The following is a 20344-nucleotide window of genomic DNA, read 5'->3' on the forward strand; positions in this document are numbered from 1 at the left end:
ATATTATCTAAACAAATTTCAGGAAAAGTACATTTCCAAAATTCAACTCGGTTAAATAGATAATTTAAATAAACTTTTAACTATTGAGAGAAATTAATTTATCATTATCAAAGAAATCTGCTGTTTCAATGATTTCATAGGATACATGCCAGATATTCAAAGAAAATTAACATAAATTTTCCTCATTGTTTTCCAGAAATTAAAGAAGGCAACATTTACCAAATTATTCTATGAAGTTAGCATTTTCTCATAACAAACCAAGCAAAGAAATGCAAACTACAAACATACATTATTCATTCATATAGATGAAAACATTCTGAATAAAGCATTCACAAATAACATTTATCAATACATAAAAATAATTACAGGCCATGACAAAATGTAGCTTACTCTAGGAAGCAAAGTCGGTTCAGTATTTGAAAATCAACACTGCCGCATTTCACAAGTTAAATAAAGAATGAAACGATCATATAAATTGTAGCAGAAAAAGCACTGCTCAAAATTAAATACCCAGTCATAATCCAAAACTCATTAAAGTGAAAATAGAGGGATAAGGTTCTTAATTTGATAAGGGACATTTAAAAACATTTACAGCTAAATTTATGAAAAGACACTGGTTTCACCCTAAGATTGAAAGAAAAGAAAATTGGGGCCTCCCTGGTGGCCCAAGGAGTTAAGACTCAACCTATGAACCTATCTAAAGCATGAGTTTGATCTCAGGCCAGGGAACTATCCACATGGTGCAGCAGACCTCTTCTGACTCACCTGCTGCTTCCCTCAAAAGTGTATTTCAGTCAGTCGGGCTGTTCTGTTCCCCACTCTGTCTCTGGTGAATCCTCTCACCCCCCACACCTCTGTCCCATACCCCAGTTCGTGTATGCATAAATAAATAAATCTTAAAAAAAAGGAAATTCATTTTTTCTACTGCTATGCAGCAGTACTAGAATTTCTACTCAATGCAATAAGGACAGCAATAAAAATAATAGGCATGCAGATCTGAATGTTAATTTTCAAAGATGTTCATTATAGTCAATTTCATTGTTTTATTCTTTGTATTTTTGTTATCTCATTTTGCCTCCTTGGAACATAACAATGATGAATGTAGAAGATCTAAAGCAATCCATGTTCCAAAAGGCTTAAAATCCTTTTTTTAATTAATTATTTTTTTATTCTTACAATGTTTGCTTTCTTCAGGTGTAGTCCCCATAGAATTGTTGCCCCCCTAGGGCCTAAAATTCTTAAGTGAGTTTAGTAAGGTCAAAAGATAAAAAACAAAATACAAAAATCTGTTTTATTTCTATATGTAGCTGATGAACACATGGAAATAGAAATTTAAATCAAAATAGTATTTGGAGTCACTAGAAAAATATTTAGATGTAAATCTAACAAAACTTATATAGGAGTTACATGTTAAAATTACAAAAGACTGCAAAAATTCAAAGTTCTAAATAAAGTAATGGCTGTACCAGCACTAGAAAATTCAACAGAATAAATTTTTCTGCTCTCCACTAATTCTTATACAAGTTTAGCACAGTTCTTGCAACAATCATAAGATATTTTTTGAAAACACAAGGAAAATCATTCCCAAAAGTATATGAAAATATGAAGAAATATCAGTAGCTGAAACTATTCAAAAATAATAAAATGTGGGGCCTCCCTGGTGGCGCAAGTGGTTAAGCACCACACTATGAAGCAATCTGCAGCCTTTGCAGCATGAGTTCAATCCCCAGCCGGCTAGGGAGAAACCCACATGGCACAGCAGACCTCTCCTGACTCGCCCACTGCTCCTCTCATCAGTGTATTTCAGTCAGTCTGCCTGTTCTGTTCCCCACTCTTTCTGGTGAATCCTCTCACCCCCCACATCTCTGGCCTGTACCTCAGCTCTTGTATGCATAAATAAATAAATCTTTAAAAAAATAAAATGGGAGGAAACACTTCACCCAATTTCAAGAGATATTATCAAGAATGTGGTGTTTATGAAATGATAGACATAAAGAAAAACAGAACAAAATGGAGAATCCTGTAAAATAATCATATTTCTAGTTTTTATTTATTTCAAAATATAGTATAAAAATGTTAAATCAAGAGAGACAATGAATTTAATGTGTAAGGTATATGGGACAAAATCAATGTAATACTAGAGTCTGAGCAGTTGACACGTGCAATAAATTATATTGATGGTCTATTAACTTCCTTTAGTTTCTGTAAAACACACAAACATTAGAACTATAAGCATACAAATATTGAAAAGTGATGTTTGGAAAAAGACAAAAGCAATTCAATGAAGTAATTATAGTCCATTTACTAAATAGTGCTAGGTAATTAGTAAAATTTTGCTCTACTAAATATCATATAAATAGGATGAAAATGCAAGTGTTTTATATATATATATCATATATATAACATATATATAACATATATATATATACTGAAAGCAATATTAAACGACATATCAAAAAACAAAACAAAACACCTATATCTACCACATGTAAAGAACTCTCAAAACTCAACATTAAGAAAATCTTGGGAATATAATACACTATAGTAGTAGACTGTGGATACTTTGGTGGTGGGAGCACTATTATCACTGTACCTAAAGGGGGCATGAGTACCCTAACTTCCAAAATACCAACAACTATATAAACCAATGTTATCTCAATAAGAAAAATTAATTGGAAAATATAAGAAATAAGCAAATGGCATGAACAAACAACTCACTGAAAAGAACATTGCAGATAGAAAGAAAAAAAATCTCATGAAAATGTGTTCAATGTCTCTAGCAGTCAGGGCAATGCAAATTAAGAGAGTGATGAGATAGCACTACACAATTTTAGAACAACTGTTTTTTTTTTTTTTTTAATAGTAAAAATACCAGATTCTAACAAGGACTTGGAGAAACTGAATTGTCTCTTAATTGTTGGTGAGAAATTAAAGTGGTAGTCATTCTAGAAAATATTTTGTCAGCTTCCTAGTAAAATAAAAAAAAAAGTTATAATTGTTATATGACTCATCAATTAAACACCTGAGCACTTTCTCCACAATTGTTCATAATAGCTTTTTTGTAATTGACAAAAACTGGAAAAAAAATCAATGTCTCTCAAAAACTGAATGTTTAAACAAATTGTGGGCTGAGGTAGTATCTCATTGTGGTTTTGATTTAGATTTCCCTGATGATAAATGATGAGTGTTTCTAAAAGACAGTTTTTAAATGAAGATATAAATAACCTCCTGTCTGGAGTTTCTTCATTTTGATTATTTTCTAATTGTGCTTTAGTATTCTTCTTGTAACCACCCTTAATCCATAATTTGAATCCATGCACCACTTTGCATTTATAGTGTGTTCTCAATGGCACAATACCGTGGCAATGGGTTTTCCTACTTATGAAGATAGTTGGTCAACAAGGAAATTGAAACTTCAACCTTTATCTCATCACCAATTTACTTTAACCAGAGTAACTAACTAACCAAACAAGTATTTTATAAATTGAGAATTTAAAAAATCCATTATACAATACACATAATAAGTAGTCAAGGTAGAACACAGCTTGCAAAAATTTTCCAGAACAAGAGGCATAAAATAAATATAGAATCACTACCCTCTGCGCATTCCCAAAGATGTTTTTTTTTAATCCTACTGTTAAAGAAAATCACTAAGATATACATGAACTAAAAAAATATTCTAAAAACAGAACTTGGCAATAGTATACTACCACTTTTATATCATAAACAGAATGCATGTTGATTGAAAATAACATGCAATTGGTCAAGAAAAATCTTTAAGGGCCTCCCTGGTGGTGCAAGGGATTAAGCACCACACTATGAAGCAGCCTCTACAGCATGAGTTCGATCCCCGGATGGCCAGGGAGACACCCACATGGCGAGGCAGACCTCTCCTGTATCACCCGCTGCTCCCCTCAGCAGTGTATTTCAGTCAGTCTGCCTGTTCTGTTCCCCACTCTGTCTCTGGTGGATCCTCTCACCCCCCACATCTCTGGCCTGTACCTAGCTCTTGTATGCATAAATAAATAAAGCTTAAAAAAAATCTTTAAAATAAGCATTTGGACTTTTTTTGGCAATAGCAAACAATCTTAGATAATTTATGTTCTTCTGCAGCTCATTTGTATTCTATTCTAAATATATAGCAGACTAAAAGTTTGAGAAAATCTGGGCCAGAGACCTAAATACAGAGCTCTAGAGAGTATTACTGGCTGGATACAAGTCCGTTTATGTAACTGCTAGTCTAGCATTTTCTCAAAGTTGAGAACAGAGTTATTTGCGTCAAGGTAGCCAGGGGGACACAATCTATAAATCAAAGTACACATCAGAAATGAGGCAAAAATTGCAATGTATTAATAAAAAAGTTATTTCCTAAAGTAATAGCAAAGTAAAATACTAGTTTGAGTAGTTTCAATGTTTTCAACATACTAATATTTCCACACATTTTTCTAAAAATGCTAAGTTTTATAAAAATGTAGGCTTCTCCTCAATATCTGCAACCTGGAATTGGTATCAAAAGACAAAAGAAATACCAACTCTGCTCTTTCAAACTGCAGGAGTTATTACCATAATCATCTTTTCCTTCTACCTTCTTTAAATACAGCTATTGAAACTCAACAAAAACAAAGTAAACAATCCAGGGGAAAAATGGGCAGAAGAGGGACCCCCCTGGTGGCACAAGGGGTTAAGGCACAACCTATGAAGCTTTCACAGCCACTGCAGCATGAGTTCGATCCCAGGCCAGGGAGATAACCATATGGCGCAGCAGACCTCTCCTGACTCACCCCTGCTCCCCTCAGCAGTGCATTTCAGTCAATCTGCCAATTCTGTTCCCCACTCTGTCTCGGTGAATCCTCTCACCCCCCACACCTCTGGCCTGTATCCCAGTTCTTGTATGCATAAATAAATGAATCTTTAAAAAATCAATGAGCAGAAGAGTTAAAAAGACACTTCTCCAAAGAGGAAATGCAAATGCAAATGGCCAACCAACATATGAAAAAATGTTCATAATCACTTCAAATCAGGGAAATGCAAATCAAAACCACAATGAGATATCATCTTACACCAGTGAGAATGGCACATATCAAAAAAAATAAATAATCTAACAACAACAAATGTTATGGAGGATGTGGAGAAAAAGGAACTCCTTTACACTGTTGGTGGGAATTCAAACTAGTCCAATCACTATGGAAAGCTATGTGGAGGTTTCTCAAAATACTAAAAATGGAGTTTTCATATTATCCAGCAATTCCACTCCTAGCTATTTACCAAAAGGACACAAAAACATTAATTCAAAATGATACCGGCACCCTATGTTTATTGCAGCACTATTTACAATAGGTAAGTTATGGAAATAACCCAAATGCCCAAAAATAGATGACTGGATCAAGAAGATGTGGTACATATACTTAATAGAATATTTCTAAGCCATCAAAAAGGATAAACTCATGACATTCACAGAAACATGGATGGAGCTAGAAGGGAGTATGCTCAGCAAAATAAGCCAGAAAGCAAAAAAAAAAAAAAAAAGCCAATGGTTTCACATACAGGAGGAATGTAGAGGAACCAAACAAGGGATCAAGGGGGGAAACATAGCTATAATAAAGTAAAAATCAAAATCAACAGGCAACTATAGACCAGAGATATTCTGTGGGGGAGGATGAGGGATAAGGATCAGGACAGGGGAGGGAAGAGCACAAGGGACTATGGTGATGGTGCACAGGTGAATTGGTGGTGGGAATTTCATGGGGAAATCATATTTTGTACAAAAATGAAGGATGATCTAATATATATATAAAATATATTATTATATATATATTATATATATATATAAATTTAAAAAATGGGCCTCCCTGGTGGCAAAAGGGGTTAAGCACAGCATTATGAAGCTGTTTGCAACCTTTATAGCATGAGTTCCAGCCCCAGCCAGCCGGGGAGCAACCCACATGGCACAGCAGACCTCTCCTGTCTCACCCGCTGCTCCTCTCAGCAGTGTATTTCAGTTAATCTGCCAATTCTGTTCTCCACTCTATCTCTGGTGAATCCTCTCACCCCCCACACCTCTGGCCTGTACCCCAATTCTTGTATGCATAAATTAAAATAAATTTTTAAAAAATAAAATAGTGCCTCCCCAGTGGCGCAGCGGTTGAGTGCTGGGTTGCGAAGCTGCCCGCGGCCTCTGCGGCACCAGTTCGATCCCCAGCTGCTCCCTGGCCACCGGAGGAGGGTCCCACATGGCGCGCAGACCTCTCCTGCCGCCCGCTGCTCCCCTCGGCAGTGTGCTTCGTCCTTCTGCCTGCTCTGCCTCCTGCTCTGGCTCTGGTGAATTCTCTCACCCTCCCGCGCTTCTGACTGTACCCAGTGCATGTATAAACAAACAAAACAAACAAACAAATAAATAAATAAATAAAAACATGCCTCTATAAAAAAAAATAAATTAAAAAAAAAAAGTTGTTCTTTTTGATTTATTATATGTCTCTAGTATGATAAAAAATACATTTAGTACACTTGATATCATATCATTTGTAAAACTAGTATTCTCAGTTTACACTATTTTTTTTTAAGATTTATTTATTTGTTTATACAAGCACTGGGTATAGTCAGAAGTGTGGGAGAGTGAGAGAATTCACTAGAGCCAGAGTGGGGAACAGAACAGGCAGACTGATGCAGTACACTGCTGAGGGGAGCAGCGGACAAGAGAGATCTGCGTGCCATGTGGGATCCTCACTGGTGGCAGGGGATCGAACAGGCGCTACAGAGGCTGCAGGCAGCTTCACAGCCCAGTGCTCAACTGCTGTGCCACCAGAGGAGGCCCAGTTTACACTATTTTTTAAAAATATTTATTTATTTATGCATACTAGAGCTGGGATGCAGGCCATAGGTTTGGGGTGTGACAGGATTCACTAGAGACAGAATGGGAACAGAACAGATGGATCTACTGAAATACACTGCTGAGGGGAGCAACTGGAAAGACAGGAGAGGTCTGCTATGCCATGTGGGTCAGCCCGCTGGCAGGGAATCAAACTCATGCTGCAGTGGCTGTAAATAGCTTCATAGTGCTGAAACTTAGCCTCTTGTGCCACAAGGGAGGATCTCCATTAATATTTGAAAGGATAAATTTATCACTCTAAACTTAGGTTTGACAGACACAGTTGAGTGTTTTGTAAAGTTAGTGTAGACAATTTACCTAGTAATTTGAATCTTTGATAAATTAGGATTAATATTAATGGTGAATGAGTGTGAGAGTCAAAAAATTATGAATATATAACCTTTTAAACATGTGAAATAGTATTCTAATTAGTGCCAAGAAATTCCCAGAATTTTATATTTCTGTATCTAAAAATGCTCATCAAAACATATTTTTTAGGTTTTCATGTCTTCCAGTGTAGTCACCATAAATATGTAGAAGTAATGTATGAAAGATCACATATCAATAAAGACAACAAGCATTATCAAAGTAACAAAGTACTTTGTAACAAAGTAACAAAGTCAATACTGTATTGACTTTTGGACAGAAAACGTGGTAGAAGGTAATGGAAGCATGGCTAAAAGGGAATAAGTTATTTTCATGTGTTTACAAGTAAGCTTTCCTAAAATAAATCTGGTATGCATGATTTTTCAAGCTTCCTTTAGCGGCTAATGCCATCTTTGTTTGTTTGTTTGTTTGTTTTTTAAAGATTTATTTATTTATTTATTTATACAGGCACTGGGTACAGTCAGAAGCGCAAGAGGGTGAAAGAATTCACCAGAGCCAAAGCGGGGAACAAAACAGACAGACATGAAATGCACAGCTGAGGGGAGCTGTGGGGAGCTGAGGGGAGCAGAGGGTGCCGCAGGAGAGGTCTGTGCGCCAAATGGGGATCGAACCAGTGTTGCAGAGGCTGCGGGCAACTTCGCAGCCCAGTGCTCAACTGCTGCGCCACCAGGGAGGCCCTAATGCCATCTTGTTTTTAAATTTACTCTTTTCTCTAGATCTGAGTTCCGTTTGCCTAGAACAATGGTTCTCACACTTTATTGTGAGTAGGAATCTGGAGAGTTCATTAAAATATAGAATGCTGGGCTATCCTGTCACAGTTTCAGACTCAGTAGTATCTGGATGGGGCCAAAATTTGAATTTCTTTTTTTTTTTAATAAAGATTTATTTATTTATACAAGCACTGGTTACAGTCAGAAGTGCAGGAGGATGAGATAATTCACCAGACCCAGAGCAGGGAGCAGAACAGGCAGCCAGACAAGGTACACTGCTGGGGGGAGCAGCCAGGCTGTAGGAGAGGTGTGTGCGCCAATGTGGGACCCTCGCCCAGTGGCCAGGGATAGAGCCAGGGCTGCAGAGGCTGCGGGCAGCTTCGTAACCCAGAGCTCAACCACTGCGCCACCAGGGATGTCCCTAAATTTTGAATTTCTATCAAGTGGCTAAGAGATGTTGAAATTGGTCCAGCAATCACATATGAACATGTTGGGTAAAGAATGGGACTAGGGCCTCCCTGGTGACGCATCGGTTGAGCGCTGGGCTGCAAAGCTGCCTGAAGCCTCCTCAGCTTCGGTTCAATCCCCGCCCACAGGGGTGGGTCCCACATGGCGTGCAGACCTCTCCTGCCATGCCCACTGCTCCCCTCAGCAGTGTATTTCATCAGTCTACCTGTTCTGTTCCCCGCTCTGGCTCTGGTGAATTCTCGCACCCTTCTGAGCTTCTGACTGTACCCAGCGCTTATATAAATAAATAAATAAATCTTAAAAAAAAAAAAAATGAACGAGACTACCCTTCTTTTTAACTCTATACAAACATCATCTACACAAACAGAAGACAGTGCATTCTCTCACCATCCTATAAACATATTTCATGACTTTAACTCAGAGATGTGGTATTTGACCTGAGGGATAGAACCGGGAAGCTTGTGGACCCTACCAAGGCCTTGGTAGTGAAGGAGAAAGACTTCTTACACACACTAAAGGTGTATCAAAATAAATTAGACAATTATCACATGAATAAAATATTTTACAGGTAAATACATTTCAAAGGGATTATAAGACAAAGTTAATTCAATCCCCAAATGATTATATTGTACATGACAAAGTCACTATCCAAGGTAATTAATAAATTTTATAGATGTTTGTTTGCATTAAACTCATTTATTTCATACTAAAATGAACTAACAGTCTGGCAGTTGTGTAGGGAACATTTCTCCTGCTTCCAACATAATAATAACTATAAATATATCAAAATTATTTAACAAATGGTTATTTTATTCACTCTACATTTGGAAAGTTTACTCTCCATTAAAAAAAATAAAAATATGAGCAAAGGAATACAAAATAGGAGGGAAGAACTAGCTATCCAACAAACTAAATATTCTCCCTTAGGATTTCAGATTTATCAGTAAGCAGTGAATTATAACCATCCTATATTCCCTGTTTATTTATTTTTTAAAGATTTGTTTATTCATTTATTTATACAAGAACTGGGGTACAGGCCCCAGGCACGGGAGGGTGAGAGGATTCACCAGAGACAGAGCCGGGAACAGAACAGGCAGACTGATGAAGTACACTGATGAGGGAAGCAGCAGGAGACACAGGAGAGGTCTGCTGCGCCATGTGGGACACTTGCTGGCCGGCCAGGATTGAACCACCACTGCAAAAGCTGCAGAAAGCTTCACAGTGCTGTGCTCAACTGCCTGCGCCACCAGGGGAGGCCCCCTATTCGCTGTTTATATTAAATCAAAAGAGGAATCGCATACTGAATGATGAGTTGCAATGACACAAAAGGCCTGATTGCTTTCTGATTTCTTTCTAAAGATCAACAATATAAATGGTCATGGGCTCTGCTGCCAAATTGGCATCTGTTTTATTATCTCAATCACTTTACCTTCATGGCACCTCAGTTTGAAAGGCAGCACAAAATAACATCCATGTTATGGAACACCTGCATCTCTGTACAATGGTTTACACACAGTAGGTCTTCAATTCAGCTATGGTCAATCAAATATCATTGCATCAGCTGTATTTCAATCTGTCATATACCACAAATATTTTCTTTTTTTTTTATCACTCATCTCTACAATTAATATTCTTGTATATTCAGGGAAGGTTTTTTTGTTGTTGTATATGCTTTTTGATGTCTTTTAAATGGGAATCTCCTCCTTTAAGAGGTTCATAAAGAATGCTGGATGGATTCATGAATGGATGAATGGCTAGATGCATTAATGGTTGATTAATGAATAAATGGATGATCTAGGTAAATTGTCCACAGATATAAAAAGCTAGATAAACTAAGACATTTTGTTGAGTATAAGTGGAATGTATAAAAAGAGGTTTTGTTTTTTGTTTTTTTTACTATTTCACTCAACTAGTAGACTATTTTTCATCCAACTTAAAGTGTACACATTTCACACATCTCTGCGTCCCCGCATTGTAAAGTGACTTTATTATTTCTATTTGATTTGATTTATTTATTTTATTTTCTTATGTCACTGTTTATTTTATTTTTTTAAAGATTTATTTTTATTTATTTATATAAGCACTGGGCACAGTCATAAGCGCAGGAGGGTGAGAGAATTCACCAGAGCCAGAGCGGGGAGCAGAGCAGGCAGAAGGACCGAAGAAGGGTCGAAGTACACTGCTGAGGGGAGCAGCGGGCGGCAGGAGAGGTCTGTGCGCCATGTGGGACCCTCCTCTGGTGGCCGGGGAGCAGCCGGGGATCGAACCGGCGCTGCAGAGGCTGAGGGCAGCTTCGCAACCCAGGGCTCAACCGCTGCGCCACCGGGGAGGTCCTGTCACTGTTTATTTTTGATTAATATTTAATTTCTCCACTTATGTGTAGTCCCCATAATTCTCCCACCTCCACGGTAACAGTGACCATCACCATAGCCCCTTGTGTTCTTCCCTCCCCTGTTTGATCATTTCTTGCTGCTTCTCCCGCTGTGAACCTCAGGTTTACAGCAAACCTATGGTCTGCCTGCAAGTTTTGTCTTTTTCTGATCCTTTGTTCTGTTTCTCTATATTCCCACTATAAGTGAGACCATTTGATATTTATATTTTTCCTTCTGACTTATTTCACTAAGTATAATCTCTTCCAGCTCCATCCATGTTGCCATAAATGACATGAGTTTATATTTTTGATCACTGGATAGTATTCTATAGTGTATATATGCCACATCCTCTTGATATACTCATCTGCTTTGGGACATTTAAGTTGTTTTCATATTTGGCTATTGTAAATAGTGCAGCAATAAATATAGTAGTGCAGCTCTCTTTTCAAATTAGTGTTTTTATGTCCTTTGGTTATAGTCCCAGGAGTGGAATCATTGAGTCACATGGTAGAAACATTTTTAGTGTTCTAAGGATTCCCCCATACAGCTTTCCTAAGTGTCTTTACCAGTTTACATTCCCATTAACAGTGTAAGAGAATTCCTTTTTCTACACATCCTTGCCAACACTTGTGATTTATGTTGTTTTTATTTTTTTTCTGTCTGTTTGTTAAATATGGGTCATTCACCATTGTGAAGGGGTATCTCATTATGGTTTAATTTGCATTTCCCTGATTATAAGTGAAGGTGAACTTTTTTTCATATACCTGTTGTTCATTTGCATATCTTCCTTTGAAAAGTGTTTCTTTTAGCTTTTCCACCCATTTTTTTGATTGGGCTGTTTGTTTTGTGTTTTTTTGTTTGTTTGTTTGCTTTTTTTTTTTGAGTTGTGTAAACTCTTTGTAGATCTTTGCTATCAGTCCCTAATCAATTCTATTATACGCAAATATTTCTCCAATTCCGTGGGATGTCTCTTAGTTTTGGTTACTGTTTCTTGTGCTAAGCAGAAGCTTTTTAGTTTGACGGAGTCCATTTCACACATCTCTGAACATTCATTTGTATTTAATGTATTTATAAGTTTTTTTCTCATACAACCACTCTTTTTGAAGACTGAATCTTTTAAAATAACATAATTTACATCAATCTAAAATCTGTCAAAAACAACAGTGAAACTTTTTCTACAATTTTATTAAGAAATATTCCAAAACCTCTAAAATTTGCTCTTAAAATATTCAACTATAAGCCAGAGACTCATGACCAGGGTTAGTGTGGGGTGGGGGTGGGAAGGAGGGATTATGGTCAAAATAAGGGGGGAGGGGAATTGTATGGGGACTATAACCAAGATGAAAAAGCATACATTGTGCAAAAATGAAAAATGATATAAAAATATATAAAATAAAATATATGAAAATAAACTAAGATTGTAAGAAAAAAATATATTCATTCAGCATTTGTTTGTATTTTCACAGAACTGTGCAACCATCTCAATAAACCAATTTTAGAATATTTTCATCACCACAGAAAGAAACATTGCCATGTTAGCTGGCATCCCACTTTCCTTCCCTTCCTTTACTCCCCACCTCAACTCAATGTTGTCATCTGTTAATTATCTATCACAGAGAATTTACCTCTTCTGGATATTCAATATAACCAGAATCATACAACATGTTTTCTTCAGAGATGCTTTTTTTCTGTTAGCATGATATGTTCAAGTTTCACCTAAGTATTAGTTACAACATGTGTCAGTATTTTGTGGGTTGATATATTGCTAAATATTATTCCATTGTATGCATATATCACAAATGTTTTTTTAATCCATTTATCAGTTGATGAAAATTGATATAATGTGATCACTTAGGGAATATTATGAGTAGTGTTGCTATGACAGTAGCTTTTTGCTTATACATATACTTTCATTTCTTTTTGCTATATACCTAAATGGGGTATTGCTGCATCATATGGTAATTCTAAGTTTAAACTACCCAATTGTTATATACAGTGGCTTGTGCAAGGTTATGTATTTAAAAACAATGCACAAAAATACCAGTCTTTCCACATCTGGGCAACACATGCTATTTTCTGCATCTTTGATTATAGTCATCCTGGTGGATTTGAAATGACATCTGATTGTGGTTTTGATTTGCATTTAACCAAATTAGTGATGTTGCACATCTTTTTATGTGTCTATTGTTCATTTGTATATTTTTGAAACATATAACAATATTACTTGTCATTTTTTTATTTTTAAAGATTTATTTATGCATACAAGAACGGGGTACAGGCCAGAGGTAGGGGGGATGAGAGAATTCACCAGAGACAGAGTAGGGAATAGAACAGGCAGACTGACTGAAATACACTGCTGAGGGGTGCAGTGGGCGAGTCAGAAGTCTGCTATGCCATGTGGGTATCTCCCTGGCCAGGGATTGAACTCATGCTGCACTGGCTGCAGATAGCTTCATAGGCCGCCTCTTAACCCTTTGCACCAACAGGGAGGCCCATTACTTGTCATTGTTTTAAATTAGGTTGTTTGACTCTAATGTCAAGTTGCAAGAGCTCTTCATAATCAGGGCACTAGTCCGTTATTAGATCTATTATTTGAAAACATAGTCTCCCATTCTGTTCAATTTTTTCCCACTTTCTTTTGCTTTGACAGGAAAGCAATTTTAATGGTGTCTCATTGATCTATTTCTTTCTTTTGTTTTTTTTCCTTATAATAATGCACTCAAAAAATATTCCCTAATGTATAGTCACAGAGGATTACTCCTGTGTTTCCTTCTAGGAGTCTTATTACTTTATTCCTTACTTCTGGTCCTTTATATAATTTTAAGCTGATTTTAAGGAAGTTGAAGAGGAACAAACTTGGTTTTTACAAGTGAATATCAAGGTGTCCCAGAACAATTATAATGAACACTGAATAATTTGGTAGTGTCACCATAAATCAATTGACTATAAAAATAAAGATTTACTTCAAGACTCTCAGTTATATTACTGTGATCTGTGTGTCTATCCCTATGTGAAGACCACAGGATCTTTATTACTAAAGCTTCTCAGTAATTTTTTTTAAATAGAGAAGGATGAATTTCCCAGCAAAACTTTCTCAAAATTATTTTGACTATAATTAATCTTCTCCTTTCCACATGAATTTTATGAATAGCTTGCCAATTTCTGAAAATGCCTTGCTAACATTGTGATAAGTAGTACAGTGAATCTGTAGATTAATGTAAGGAATATCATGATCTTTATAATTAATGTTTTATGATTGATGACTCATAAATTTCTTAATATTTATTTTAAAATATTTTTATAAATATTTAACAGGAATAAAATGTTTTGATATGTAAACTTCCAGCTTATTTTTCACTTTCCTATATGTACTTGGGGAAAATAAATATATTGCTATCATCTTGTTGATTTCTGTCTAGCTGTTCTATCCACTATTGAAAGTCAGTATGGAATCTCCAAATGAGTTATTGACTTATCTTTCTCCTCAGATGAGTAAGTTTTTGCTTCTTTTATTTTGAATATTAAACTTTAAGTGCATGTATATTTGTAATAATATATATTCATTGCTATACTATAAAGTATGCTTCTTTCACTGTAGCAACAATTTTGTCTTAAATCTATTGTATCTGATATTAATATTGCCATTTTCACCTCTATAATGGTTAAACTTTGCAACTTACACCATTTCCATTCACTTTAAATGTAAATTATATCTACTGTTAGCCTCATATTATTGTATATTAGTTTTTATTCATTCTGATAATTTTGGCCTTTGGAGATTAATCATTCACATTATAAATGTATTTTGATAAGGTACTCTTATATCTGTCATTTTGTTATTTCTTTTCTATATGCTGCATGCATTACCAGGTGACTTAGGGATGACAACTAATGTTTCAAGTTAAAACAATTTAGTTCAGATTAATAATTTAATAATATACATCTTTGCTGTACTATGGTTGTTTCTTCCCCACTTGTGTTATTATCATAAAAATAAGATTGTTATGCCTTAAAAGACCATCAATTTTTTATGAAGTAATATTTAAAGTATATGTGACAAGAATAAATACCAACTATAAATATATACTGACTTTCATGATACTAATGTACTTAAATTATTTTTGTATGAATTTTTGCAAAAATCTACCACCCTTCCATTTCAATGTAGAAAGTCAACTATAATAGTTTTTGAAGGATATGTCTATTGGTCTTTCTTCTCACCTCTGAATATGTGAATATGTGTGTGAGTTATTTATTTAGATACTTATATATGTTTGGTGCTGCATGTTTCTAAAATGTTATGCATTTTTGTACTGCTTTTTTTCTTCTGTTCCTCAAATTACATAACCTCTATTTATATACCTCTAAGTTCCCTGATTCAGTATTCTCCTTGCTCAAATTTTTTGTCAAAATCTTATACTGGAGCAGAAGGCTCCCGGAGGAGCTAGTGGTGAGCTGGGAAGTTCGTCCATGCCAGGCACCTTCTGTCCAGCAGTCCGAGCCCAGAGGGGGAGCGAGCACCCACAGCCGGGGCAGACTGGGTACACAGAAGAGTGTGCCTGAGACCGGGTGCGCAGGGAGTGTGTCCCGCATGTCCATTTTAGAACAGGGATATTTCTTCAGTAAAGACTGCCTGAAACCAGCAGAAGGCTCCCTGAGGAGCCAGAGGTGAGCTGGGAAGTTCACCCAAGCCAGGCCCCTTCTGGCCTGCACTCCGAACTCAGGGAGGGAGCGGGAACCCACAGCCGGGGCAGACCAGGCATGCAGGGGAGTGTGTCCCCGTATAGGAATTTTAGAACAGGGACATTTCTTCAGTAAAGAGTGCTTGAAACTGACAGATGGCTCCCGGAGGAGCCAGAGGGGAGTGGAGAAGTTCACCCAAGATGCCGGCCAGTCCCAGCAACACAGTGTCCCAATGCATATGGCAAATTAGAAAACAGACCGTAGGGAGTATAAGAACCACACGTAACCTAGCAACTCCTCAGGAAAAAAGCACACCACAAAAAGAAGTCGTAAAGGAAAACAATGATAAGGGAAAAATAATCAACAATCAGAAGAATGAAATTGAGTGCTTAAAGAGGGAAGTAAAAGAAATGCAGGAGATCAAAGAATTAATAGAGGCCCTAAAGAACTCTGGGAAAAGCAATGAAAGCAGAATAGATGAAATGGAAGAACGAATAAGTACTCTTGAAGACACAGAAATAAAAAGAACGAAAACAGAAAAGGAAAGAGAAGTAAGAAGGAAAAAGACAGAAGAAAGACTTCGTGAACTATCTGACTCCATGAGGAAAGGAATTATAAGAGTTATAGGAATACCAGAAGGAGAGGAGAGAGATGTAGGAACAAAGAAAATATTCAAAGAAATAATTGAATAGAAATTCCCAAATGTGAAGAAGGAGCTGAAAATTGATATACAAGAAGCAAGAAGAACACCAAACTTCCATGACAAAAGGAAAAATACAGCAAGACACATAATAGCAAAGCTCCCAAGAACCCAAGACAAGGAAAAAATAATGAAGCTGACAGGAGGGAAGAAACAGATAACATTCAAAGGAAAACCAATCAGGCTGACATCAGACTTCTCCAAAGAAACACTACAGGCAAGGAGAGAGTGGAGGGACATAGTCAACAGACTCCAAGAAAACAGATGCCAACAAAGAATACTCTATCCAGCAAAGCTCTCCTTCCTCTATGAAGAAAGAATGAGGACCTTTCCAGACAAACAGAAACTCTGGAATTTCATTACAACTAAACCCCCACTCCAAAAAAATACTACAAAGAATCCTAAAGCCAAAACCTCAGAGGGATGAATAACAACGAAAGAAGGCCAAAAAAAAGTTATTAAAAGAATAAATAAACAAAAATCAAAGGAAATACAAACACAATGGCAAATACAGATGCTAACATATCAATATTAACTCTAAATGTAAATGTACTAAACTCTTCAATAAAAAGACACAGAGTTGCAGCCTGGATTAAGAAACAAAACCCAACCTTTTGCTGTTCCCAGGAAACACATTTAGCTACAAATGATAAAAATAGACTCAAAGATAAAGGATGGAAAACAATCCTACAAGCAAATGGACCAAAAAAGAAAGCAGGAACAGCTATACTTATATCAGATAAAACAGATTTCAAACTCAAAAAGATAAAAAGAGACCCCAATGGTCACTACATTATGATCAAGGGGACAATACTTCAAGAAGAAATAAAACTCATTAACATATATTCACCAAACGAAGGAGCACCAAAATATATCAGACAGCTATTGTCATCTCTGAAAACAGACATCAGAGAAAACACATAGTGGGAGACTTCAACACACCACTATCAACAATGGATAGATCAACAAGACAAAAAATAAGTAAAGACACTAAAGCTCTAAATAAGGACCTAGAACGCTTGGGCTTAACAGACATCTATAGAACACTAAACCCAAAATAAAAGGAGTACACATTTTTCTCAGGCACACACGGATCATTCTACAGGACTGATCACATACTGGGACACAAGACGAACATCAACAGATACACCAAGATCGAAATCATACCAACCATCTTTTCTGACCATGAAGGCATCAAACTAGAAATAAACCATAAAAAGATGGCAAGGAACTCTCCTACCTCATGGAGATTGAAAACCACACTACTGGAAGACCACTGGACTAACGAGGAGATCAATGAAGACATTAAAAGATTCTTTGAATTGAATGACAAGGAAGACACCAATTTCCTAAAAGTATGGGATGCAGCAAAAGCAGTAATAAGAGGAAAATATATTGCAATAGAGGCTCACATCAAGAAACAAGAAAGAAATCAAAGAAACAACCTAATCTCGAAGCTCAAAGATCTAGAGAAAGAACAACAAAGAAACCCTAGAACCAGTAGAAGAAAAGAAATAATAAAAACCAAAGCAGAAATAAATGAAATTGAAACTAAAAAAACAATCCAAAAGATCAATGAAACCAAAGCTGGTTCTTTGAAAAAAATCAATAAAATAGACAAACCCCTAGCCAGGCTCACAAAGGAAAAAAGGGAGAAAGCACAAATAAACAGGGTCATAAATGAAAGTGGAGAAATCACAACGGACATAGCAGAAATCAAAATAATAATCAGAAACTACTATGAACAGTTATATGGAAACAAGTTCAACAATCTACAGGAAATGGACAAATTCCTACAACGCTACAATCACCCAAAGCTAGATAAAGAAGAAATAGAACACCTAAACAGACCAATTACAAGCAGCAAAATTGAAATGGTAATCAAAAACCTCCCCAAAAACAAAAGCCCAGGACCTGATGGATTTAAAAATGAATTCTACCAAACATTCAGAGACAAATTAGTGCCTATCCTTCATAAACTCTTCCAAAAAATTGAGAAGGAAAGGACAATACCAAACACGTTCTATGAAGCCAACATTACACTAATACCAAAACTGAACAAGGACAACATGAAAAAGGAAAACTACAGACCAATCTCCCTAATGAACACTGATGCAAAAATCCTCAACAAAATTTTAGCTATCAGAATCCAACAATGTATCCATAAGATAATTCACCACGACCAAGTAGGATTCATTCCAGGGACACAAGGATGGTTTAACATCTGAAAATCAATCAACGTTATTCAACACATAAACAAAAAGAAATATAAAAAAAATATGATAATATCAAGGAGAAAAAGTTTGCACTGTTGGTGGGAGTGCAAACTGGTCCAACCACTGTGGAGAGCTGTGTGGAGATTACTGGTCCTACTAAACATAGAGCTTCCATATGATCCAGCAATTCCACTCCTAGGTATTTACCCAAAGGACACAGAAACATCAATTCCAAAGAGTACCTGCATCCCTATGTTTATAGCAGCACTGTTTACAATAGCTTTGGAAACAACCCAAATGCCCAAAAATAGATGACTGGATCAAGAAGATGTGGTACATATACACAATGGAATATAACTCAGCATTCAAAAAAGATAAATGCATGCAATTTACAGCAACATGGATTGCGCTGGAAGGGATCATGCTCAACAAAATAAGCCAGAAAGAAAAAGAAAAATACCAGATGGTCTCACTCATAGCAGAAATCTAGAAAACTTAAATAAGGGACCAGGAAAATGAATAACTATAAGAAAGTGAAAATCAAAATCAACAATAAACTATGAACCAGAGACACTCTATGGTGGGGGGTGGAGAGGGGAGGGATTGGGGTCAAAATAAGGGGGTTGCAATTGTATGGGGAATACAAAAATAAAATTTATTAAAAAAAGTGAAAAAAAAATCTTATACTGAATTTTCATTTCAATTATTTTACTATACATCATGAGAATTTCTATACACTTTAAAATGTGTTTTTACTCCTTTATGATGTTCTTTAATGAGTGACACATTGCTTCATACTTTCCTTTAATTCCTCAGACATATTTATCTTTATTGTTTTAAACATACCCATGTTAATTAATAAAAGTTCTCTCTACTAAATCCCTAACTGAACTCCAGACATTTTTTGTGGTCTCTTTTCTTTCATGCATAGGCATAGGTTTTGTTCCTTTGTTTTAAGGTTTATTTATTTATACAAGAGCTGGGGTATAGGACAGCAGTGCAGGAGGGTGAGAGAATTCACCAAAGACAGAGCATGGAGCAGAGCAGGCAGATGGATCAAAAGCACTGCTTGCCATTCTCCCAAAAGCAATATACAGATTCAATGTTATTCTAATAAAAATCTCAATGACATGCTTCAAAGAAATAGAACAAATCCTGATGAAATTCATATGGAACCACAAAAAACCATGAATAGCAAAAGCCTTAATGATGAAAACAAAAGAGAAAGGAGGTATCACACTTTCAAACTTCAAGCTATACTACAAAGCTGTAATCATTAAAACAGTTTGGAAATGGAAAAAAAAAAAAAAAAAAACAGACACACAGACCAATGGAACCGAATAGAAAGCCCACAAATAAAGCCACACTTATATGAACAACTAATCTTTGACAAAGGAGCAAAGAAGGCCTCCCTGGTGGCGCAGCGGTTGAGCACTGGGCTGCGAAGCTGCCCGCAGCCTCTGCAGTGCCAGTTCGATACCTGGCTGCTGGGGAGGGTCCCACATGGAGTGCAGACCTCTCCTGCCGCCTGCTGCTCCCCTCAGCATTGTACTTCGGTCCTTCTGCCTGTTCTGCAAACTGTTCTGGCTCTGGTGAATTCTCTCACCTCCCGTGCTTCTTGCTGTACCCTGTGCTTGTATAAATAAATAAAAATAAATCTTAAAAAAAAATACAAAGGAGCAAAGAATATGCCATAGAACATGGACAGTTTGTTTAATAAATGGTGCTGGGAGAACTGTACCACCATAGGTAAAAAAATGAAACTAGACCATACCTCTCACCATGAACAAAAATCAACTCAAAATGGATAAAAGAACTGGACATAAGACCTGAAACCATAAAATATACAGAAGAAATTATAGTTAAAACACTACAAGGCATACATCTCAGAAACAGCTTTAAAGACTCATCACCCAAAACAGTGATAGTGAAAGCAAAGATAA

Source organism: Talpa occidentalis, unplaced genomic scaffold (assembly GCF_014898055.3).
Source record: "Talpa occidentalis isolate TD23 unplaced genomic scaffold, MPIMG_talOcc4v2.1, whole genome shotgun sequence".
Classification (NCBI taxonomy): domain Eukaryota; kingdom Metazoa; phylum Chordata; class Mammalia; order Eulipotyphla; family Talpidae; genus Talpa; species Talpa occidentalis.